The sequence below is a fragment of the Pseudophryne corroboree genome, chromosome 2 (genome assembly GCF_028390025.1).
Source record: "Pseudophryne corroboree isolate aPseCor3 chromosome 2, aPseCor3.hap2, whole genome shotgun sequence".
NCBI lineage: Eukaryota > Metazoa > Chordata > Amphibia > Anura > Myobatrachidae > Pseudophryne > Pseudophryne corroboree.
The window spans coordinates 756,139,720-756,148,408 of record NC_086445.1 but is presented as its reverse complement, the minus strand read 5'-3'; positions in this window follow the sequence as shown (position 1 = coordinate 756,148,408).

The following is an 8,689-nucleotide window of genomic DNA, read 5'->3' as shown; positions in this document are numbered from 1 at the left end:
ACCAGTATATATAGAGCAGTACGGTACAGTAATCCACTGCTCTACCTCTGTGTCGTCAAGTATACTATCCATCCATACCTGTGCTGCATTTTAGTTGTGCGCAGTATATAGTAGGAGGACAGTGCAGAATTTTGCTGACCACCAGTATATATATAGCAGTACGGTACAGTAGTCCACTACTCTACCTCTGTGTCATCAGGTAAACTATGCATCCATACTTGTGCTGCATTTTAGTTGTGCGCAGTATATAGTAGGAGGACAGTGCAGAATTTTGCTGACCACCAGTATATATATAGCAGTATGGTACAGTAGTCCACTGCTCTACCTCTGGGTCGTCAAGTATACTATCCATCCATACCTGTGCTGCATTTTAGTTGTGCGCAATATATAGTAGGAGGACAGTGCAGAATTTTGCTGACCACCAGTATATATATAGCAGTATGGTACAGTAGTCCACTGCTCTACCTCTTTGTCGTCAAGTATACTATGCATCCATACCTGTGCTGCATTTTAGTTGTGCGCAGTATATAGTAGGAGGACAGTGCAGAATTTTGCTGACCACCAGTATATATATAGCAGTACGGTACAGTAGTCCACTGCTCTACCTCTGTGTCGTCAAGTATACTATCCATCCATACCTGTGCTGCATTTTAGTTGTGCGCAGTATATAATAGGAGGACAGTGCAGAATTTTGCTGACCACCAGTATATATATAACAGTATGGTACAGTAGTCCACTGCTCTACCTCTGTGTCGTCAAGTATACTATCCATCCATACCTGTGCTGCATTTTAGTTGTGCGCAGTATATAATAGGAGGACAGTGCAGAATTTTGCTGACCACCAGTATCTATATAGCAGTATGGTACAGTAGTCCACTGCTCTACCTCTGTGTCGTCAAGTATACTATGCATCCATACCTGTGCTGCATTTTAGTTGTACGCAGTATATATTAGGAGGACAGTGCAGAATTTTGCTGACCACCAGTATATATATATATAGCAGTACGGTACAGTAGTCCATTGCTCTACCTCTGTGTCGTCAAGTATACTATCCATATGTGTGCTGAATGTGCTGTTTGGGGACTATTTTTTAAATCGCCCATCCTGTCTGACACTGCAGTGCCACTCCTAGATGGGCCAGGTGTTTGTGTCGGCCACTTGGGTCGCTTAGCTTAGCCATCCAGCGACCTTGGTGCACCTCTTTTTTTCTTTGCATCATGTGCTGTTTGGGGACAATTTTTTTTTTACGTCTGTTTATTAAGATTTTCAAAAAATAGGAATTCAAAACAGAAACAAAGGACAAGCATACAATAGAGATGGTGAAGATATAGTATAAGCGCATACATCAAGTTATGCTGGAAGAAGAACAACATAAATCTACGGTGCCTAGACATGTGAACATGAAACTAATAATCAGTATTTTGTACCAAAATTAAACCAACTCTAGCCTGAAAATATAATTATTTTCGGCGTTACCGTGGATTATATCGAAACCATGAAGTCAAGACAGCAATAGACCTCCATTGATGCTATATCAACATGGCAACAAAGGGAGGTGTATATACCTCTATATAAAATTTACAATAAGTAGACCATAATAACCGAAATAAAGAAAATCAGTTTTTAGAGTACAGTATCCAGACCGGTTGGTAATACCAAGCAGAGGAGAGAGAAGAAAAAGAGAGATAGGAACCAGGAGCCAGAAAGAGGGGGTGGTTACACATAAGGGTAAATGGGTGGGGAATATGAGGATGTCCTATCAGTAAATGAGGAGAGGGATCATACTTGATACATCAGTGTAATTATAGGCAGCAGAGGGATCTTGTCCCTAGAGTTACCAAAATGTATAGGTGTGGGGTATCACAGAAGGGTATCTTCCGGTAATTTCCTGTGGAGGAACCATTCTGTATGTTCGAAAACCTTAAATATTTGAGACTGTGTGGTCTGATCCCGTGAATCGATATAGAGGCCCCATTTTTTATAGAAGGATTTAATCCCTGAATCTATATTGATTTGGGCCGATTTCCTGTCATTTTTATATAGTAATATAGTATCTGCAGAAGTTTACCATGTACCTCCGTCAAAGTGGGGGATGATGACGAGAGCCAGTGAGATAAGATAATTTTTTTAGATACAGTTACCAGAATAGTGAGAAACGGGAGTATCTTCCGTCTCCCTGGTCCCAAATCCCAATCCCAGAAATTGGCACACAGGCAAGATAGTGGAGTCGCTATCACATGAATGTGCACCAGCTGGTTAATAAAGGCCAGTACTTTATGCAAGAAACGACGGATCAGACCACACTCCCAAAACATGTGATAAAATGAAGCTGCACTGACATGGCACTTGGGGCATTCCCCAGTTTCCATGGGGTTAAATCGGGCGTGTTGCATGAAGGAAATGTAGGCTCTCTGTAGAGTGTGGAGATGGACCTTCTGTAAATATGGAGAGGCCAGAGCTTTCAGAGTGGAGACATAGTGATCACTGAGCTGGTGATGGGTGGTCAGGCTAGGTATGTCTTTACGCCATTGATTCAGCAGTCTATCCCATCTATGTTCTGCTGTTCTAGAAGTTAGAGTGTTACAAATCTGTCTTATGCGTGTGGGCCCAGCTCTGTGGACAGCGAGTGAGATTAGTAATGGGGCAGGGAGAGAGGAGTTATCCTGGGGGTCGTCACGCTTGTGAGTTATGGGATCTAGATAATGTCTGGTTTGGAGGTACATGTAAAAATGGGAGTAGGGTAGGTCAAACATCTCTCGTAAGGAAGAGAATGACAACAAAGAGCCTCCTGGGTCGAACACCTTGGAGGAGTTGGAGAGACCCTTCTCTTTCCAGAGTCGGTAATTAGGGTTGATGAGAGATGGAGGAAAGGCAGGATTGCCCCATAGTGGAATGCATGTTGATACCTCAGGATTACTCCTAAATTTCTTGTATTGAGAGCGCCAGTTATAATAGATATCATGGAAAAGGGGGTTATTGCGAACAGAGGTTGGAATCAGGGAGGGTTTACAGAGAAGCAATTCTCCTGGGGAATAGGGGTCAAATAAAGCCTCATCTAGAGCAGAGTCAGTGAAGAGTTCCCTGTTGAACAGCCACTCAGCAACACAGCGAAATAGGGACGCCATCGAGTAAGATGCATAATCAGGGACCCCAAAGCCACCCACCAATTTAGTAGCCATCAGTTTGTCCAAGGCAATGAAGGCTTTCTTCCCTTTCCATAGGAATTTTGATATTATTTTCCGTAAGTATTGGATGTCTCGATTATTAAGACGGACTGGGAGCATTTGCATGAGATAGAATAGTTTGGGGAAGACTATGCTTTGTAGAACAGCTATTCTTCCCACTAGCGATAAAGGAAGTAATTTCCAACTGTCCAGTAGTGTTGTCACTCGTGCTAGACTAGGAGAGTAGTTCTCATATAATCTAGATAAATTCGCCGGTATTTGGATCCCTAAGTATGTAATTTTCGTGGGGGCTATTTTAAAAGAAAGGGATGAGAGGAAGCTAGATATGGTGCAAGGGGAGGGGCCTAAGGGTAGAATTTCTGACTTGGCTACATTAATCTTATATCCCGCTCTATTCCCAAATGTTTGGATTAGACCAAGGATCTTCGGTATGGAGTTCACTGGGTCCGAGACAAATAATAGCATGTCATCGGCAAAAAGAGCAAAACGGAGGTCAATATCACCTACTTTGATCCCTTTAAACACCACAGATTGTCGTAAGGCTATCGCTAGAGGTTCCAGTGCTATGGCAAAGAGTAAGGGTGATAGGGGGCAGCCCTGTCTGGTGCCCATTGAATCTCAAAAGCTGAAGAGAGAACCCCATTACATGAAATCTGTGTCAGAGTAGCAGTATAGAGGAGTTTCAATAGTTTTACGAAAGGAGTAGGAAAGCCAAAGTGCGAAAGAGAAGAGAAGAGGTGATCCCAGTCGACCAGGTCGAATGCTTTTTCCGCATCAAGGGAGAGGATAACTGGGTGAGTGGAAAGGGAGGAAGAAGAAGAGGAAGCATATATGGCCGTCAGTACCCACCGGACGTTGACCTCCTAGTGTCTACCCCAGATAAATCCTGTCTGGTCTTTATGTATGATATAGGGGAGTAAATGTTTCATACGATCTGCTAATATTTTAGTGAGTTTTTTATAATCAAGATTCATTAATGAGATTGGGTGATATGATCCCGGCTGAGAGAGGTCCTTTCCAGGTTTAGGGATAACTTTGAGAATGGCTGTGTTAAAATGTCTGGAGAGAGTGTCAGAGGACATAATCGCATTCAGGACCGACACCAGAGTATCCCCTAGGTGTGGCAGGAGAATTTTATAAAAATCAGCACTAAAGCCATCAGGTCCCGGTGCCTTGTCCCTGCCAAATTGGCCAATGACACTCTTGACACAATTTTTTTATTTGCCATCCTGTCTGACACTGCAGTGCCACTCCTAGATGGGCTAGGTGTTTGTGCCGGCCACTTGGGTTGCTTAGCTTAGCCATCCAGCGACCTTGGTGCACCTCTTTTTTTCTTTGCATCATGTGCTGTTTGGGGACTATTTTTTAAATCAGCCATCCTGTCTGACACTGCAGTGCCACTCCTAGATGGGCCAGGTGTTTGTCCCCAAACAGCACATGATGCAAAGTAAAAAAGAGGTGCACCAAGGTCGCTGGATGGCTAAGCTAAGCGACCCAAGTGGCCGACACAAACACCTGGCCCATCTAGGAGTGACACTGCAGTGTCAGACAGGATGGCCGATTTAAAAAATAGTCCCCAAACAGCACATGATGGGCCAGGTGTTTGTGTCGGCCACTTGGGTCGCTTAGCTTAGCCATCCAGCGACCTTGGTGCACCTCTTTTTTTCTTTGCATCATGTGCTGTTTGGGGACTATTTTTTAAATCGGCCATCCTGTCTGACACTGCAGTGCCACTCCTAGATGGGCCAGGTGTTTGTGTCGGCCACTTGGGTCGCTTAGCTTAGTCATCCAGCGACATCGCTGCTAACTTTAGGACTAAAAATAATATTGTGAGGTGTGAGGTGTTCAGAATAGACTGGAAATGAGTGGAAATTATGGTTATTGGGGTTAATAATACTATGGGATCAAAATGACACGCAAATTCTTTGATTTAAGCTGTTTTTGAGGGGTTTTTGTACAAAAACACCCGAATCCAAAACACACCCGAATCCAACAAAAAATTTTCAGGGAGGTTTTGCCAAAATGCGTCCGAATCCAAAACACGGCGCGGAACCGAATCCAAAACCAAAACACAAAACCTGAAAAATTTCCGGTGCAAATCACTATTTTAAATATGGAAGGGCACCAATAGACTCTCTGGCACAGGGCACCAAAGTGTCTAGTTACAGCTCTGGTGTATGTATGTAAGAGATTTATACACAAAGAATCAAGAAGACAGAAACAGAGCGAGAGACAGACAAAGAGACATGGAAATAAAGGGGGACATGGGGAGAGAGAGACATGGGAAGGGAGAGAGACAGACACATAGGTGTCAGGTGCCACGGTCCACGGCGCTGCTCGGTCTATTTCCGAGCGACGACCGCGGCTGCTGCCCCTTCCTCCCTGCCCGCCCGGTGCCTAGCAACTGGGGACGCCATGCGCGCTGAGCTGCCGGGTCCCTAGCAACGCTAGGACGCTGTGCGTGCTGAGTCGCCGGGTCCCTAGCAACGCTAGGACGCCATATGCACCGAGCCGCCGGGTCCATAGCAACGGGGACGCCACAGGCGGACCGCGTTCCCCGTTGCAGTAATTAATTAGGCACACACGTTTTCTCTGATCGTGCAGCAAGGCAGCTGCACGACATTTTGTGTAATTAGGCTCTGTACTCTTATTGGAGGGTTCCCTGTTAAATGCCTCCTCAGTGCATCACACAAACGCCGGTGATAGCTTCCTGTTTGCTGTTCCTGCCCTGCAGAACTCTGTTCCTGTCAGATGCATTTGGTGGATCTTGCTCCCTGCCCTCTTGTACCTTGGAGATCCGAAGCCGGTGCTGGGAATCCTTCTAGTCCTTGTGAACCTGTTGCTTTCATCTGGGGTTCTTGCCCCGTTTCGTGAGTAGCGGCATCAGCCGCGTGTTGCGGCCTATGCCGCTTAGTACTTACTTCTTTGAACTGGTGCATTTGCGGAGGTTTCCGCTTTCACTATCCTCCCCGGAGCTCGGCGGTGCCGTGTGGGGAAGTGGACAGTGGTTTTCTTTGTAGTCCTTTTCCTTTGGTGGCGTGCCGCGCATACTTTTAGTTTTAAGGTAGCCAGTAGCCCCTGGCCTTGTTGTTCAGTTAGAGGGCCCCTTGTTATTACCCTGTCTCGGTTCACTCTTTGTCTCTCCTTAAGACCTGAGGGGGCATCGGAGTTGGGCAGACTTAATCCGCCCTTCAAACGCGGCTGCCATGGGCTCAAGAAACCATAGTCTCGCAAGAGTGAATTGACAGCACGGGTAAAACAACGGAGGTAGGGTGCCAGGGGCTATTCCCATTCCGTTTCCCTCTCCCAGCATAACGTCCTGCTGCTCAGGTCTCACCGTATAAGACCTTCCCTGTCCTGAGCATCAGGATCGTAACAATAGGGGTATATGCAATTGAGGTCGAATTCCCGAAAATGTTGAAGAACTGGACATTTTCGCCCCCCCAAAAAATTCGACAATTCAATTCAGTACTTTTCGTCAAAAAAACGGACTTTCCAAATTCGACTTTTTGAAATTCGACATTTGTTAAATTCGACATTTCTGCAATGGTACAAATGCGGCAATTCGACAAAAGTATATTCAATTGAAGATTGTAAATTCGACAACAGTGCTTTTATACAGTAAATTCGTCATTTTCAATCCGCCACACTTTGCTGGCGGAATCTAATAAAAAAATTTAAAAACATTTTTTTTGTTTTTTTTTCTATTGGTAATAGCATATCTATTTATATTAGAAGGGATTAGGTACTTGGTTTGTCTATTTAGGAGGCACAAGTATTATTTATATATTTTTAAAAATATATATATATTTTTTTTATGGAAGAGGGTAACATTCAGAAAAAAAAATGCGTGTGGTCCCCCCTCCTAAGCATAACCAGCCTCGGGCTCTTTGAGCCAGTCCTGGTTGCCAAAATACGGAAAAAAATGACAGGGGATCCCCCGTATTTTAACAACCAGCACCGGGCTCTGCGCCTGATCCTGGTGCAAAAAATACGGGGGACAAAAAGAGTAGGGGTCCCCTGTATTTTTTGTACCAGCACCGGGCTCCACTAGCTGGACAGATAATGCTACAGCCGGGGGTCACTTTTATACAGCGCCCTGCGGGCGTTGCATTAAATATCCAACTAGTCACCCCTGGCTGGGGTACCCTGGAGGAGTGGGGACCCCTTCAACAAAGGGGTCCCCCCCCAGCCACCCAAGGGCCAGGGGTGAAGCCCGAGGCTGTCCCCCCAATCCAAGGCCTGCGGATGGGGGGCTGATAGCCTTGTGTAAAAATGAAAGAATATTGTTTTTTGCAGAAGAACTACAAGTCCCAGCAAGCCTCCCCCGCAAGCTGGTACTTGGAGAACCACAAGTACCAGCATGCGGGGGGAAACGGGCCCGCTGGTACCTGTAGTTCTACTGCAAAAAAACACCCAAATAAAAACAGGACACACACACATTGAAAGTAAAACTTTATTACATACATGCCGACACATACATACTTACCTATGTTGACACGCCGACTCTGGCCACATCTCCATCTGTCGACGTCCGGGGTACCTGAAAATAAAATTATATACTCACCTGATCCAGTGTCCGGTTCTTTTATTGTAATCCACGTACTTGGCAAAACAAAAAATGCATTCCTGCTCCACACGGACTGAAAGGTGTCCCATGTTTACACATGGGACCCCTTTCCCCGAATGCTGAGACCCCCTGTGACTCCTGTCACAGAGAGTCCCTTCAGGTAATCAGGTAGCGCCACGTCCTGGCACTCTCCTGATTCCCTATGCGCGTCTGAGCTGGCAGACAGCGCATCGCACAGCACCTCCATTAGTTTCAATGGTGGGAACTTTGCGGTCAGCGGTGGGGTTACCCGCGGTCAGCCACTGACCGGGGGTGACCTCACCGCTGACCACAAAGTTCCCACCATTGAAGATAATGGAGGGGGCTGTGCGATGCGCTGTCTGACAACTCAGACGAGCATACAGCCAATCAGGAGAGTGCCACGACGTGGCGCTACCTGATTGGCTGAAGAGACTCTCTGTGACAGGAGTCACGGGGGTCTCTGCATTCGGGGAAAGGGGTCCCATGTGTAAACATGGGTCCCCTTTCAGTCCGTGTGGAGCAGGTATGCGTTTTTTTGTTTTGCCAAGTACGTGCATTACAAATATCACAGGACACTGGATTTAGGTGAGTATAATGTTATTTTCAGGTACCCCGGACGTCGACAGATGGAGACGTGGCCAGAGTCGGCGTGTCAACATAGGTAAGTATGTATGTGTCTGCAGGTGTGAAATAAAGTTGTATTTTCACGGTGTCTGTGTCCTGTTTTTATTTAGGTATTTTTTTGCAGTAGAACTACAGGTACCAGCAGGCCCGTTTTTCCCACGCATGCTGGTACTTGTGGTTCTCCAAGTACCAGCTTGCGGGGGAGGCTTGCTTGGACTTGCAGTTCTTCTGCAAAAAACAATATTCTTACATTTTACTCAAGGCTATCAGCCCCCCATCCGCAGCCCTT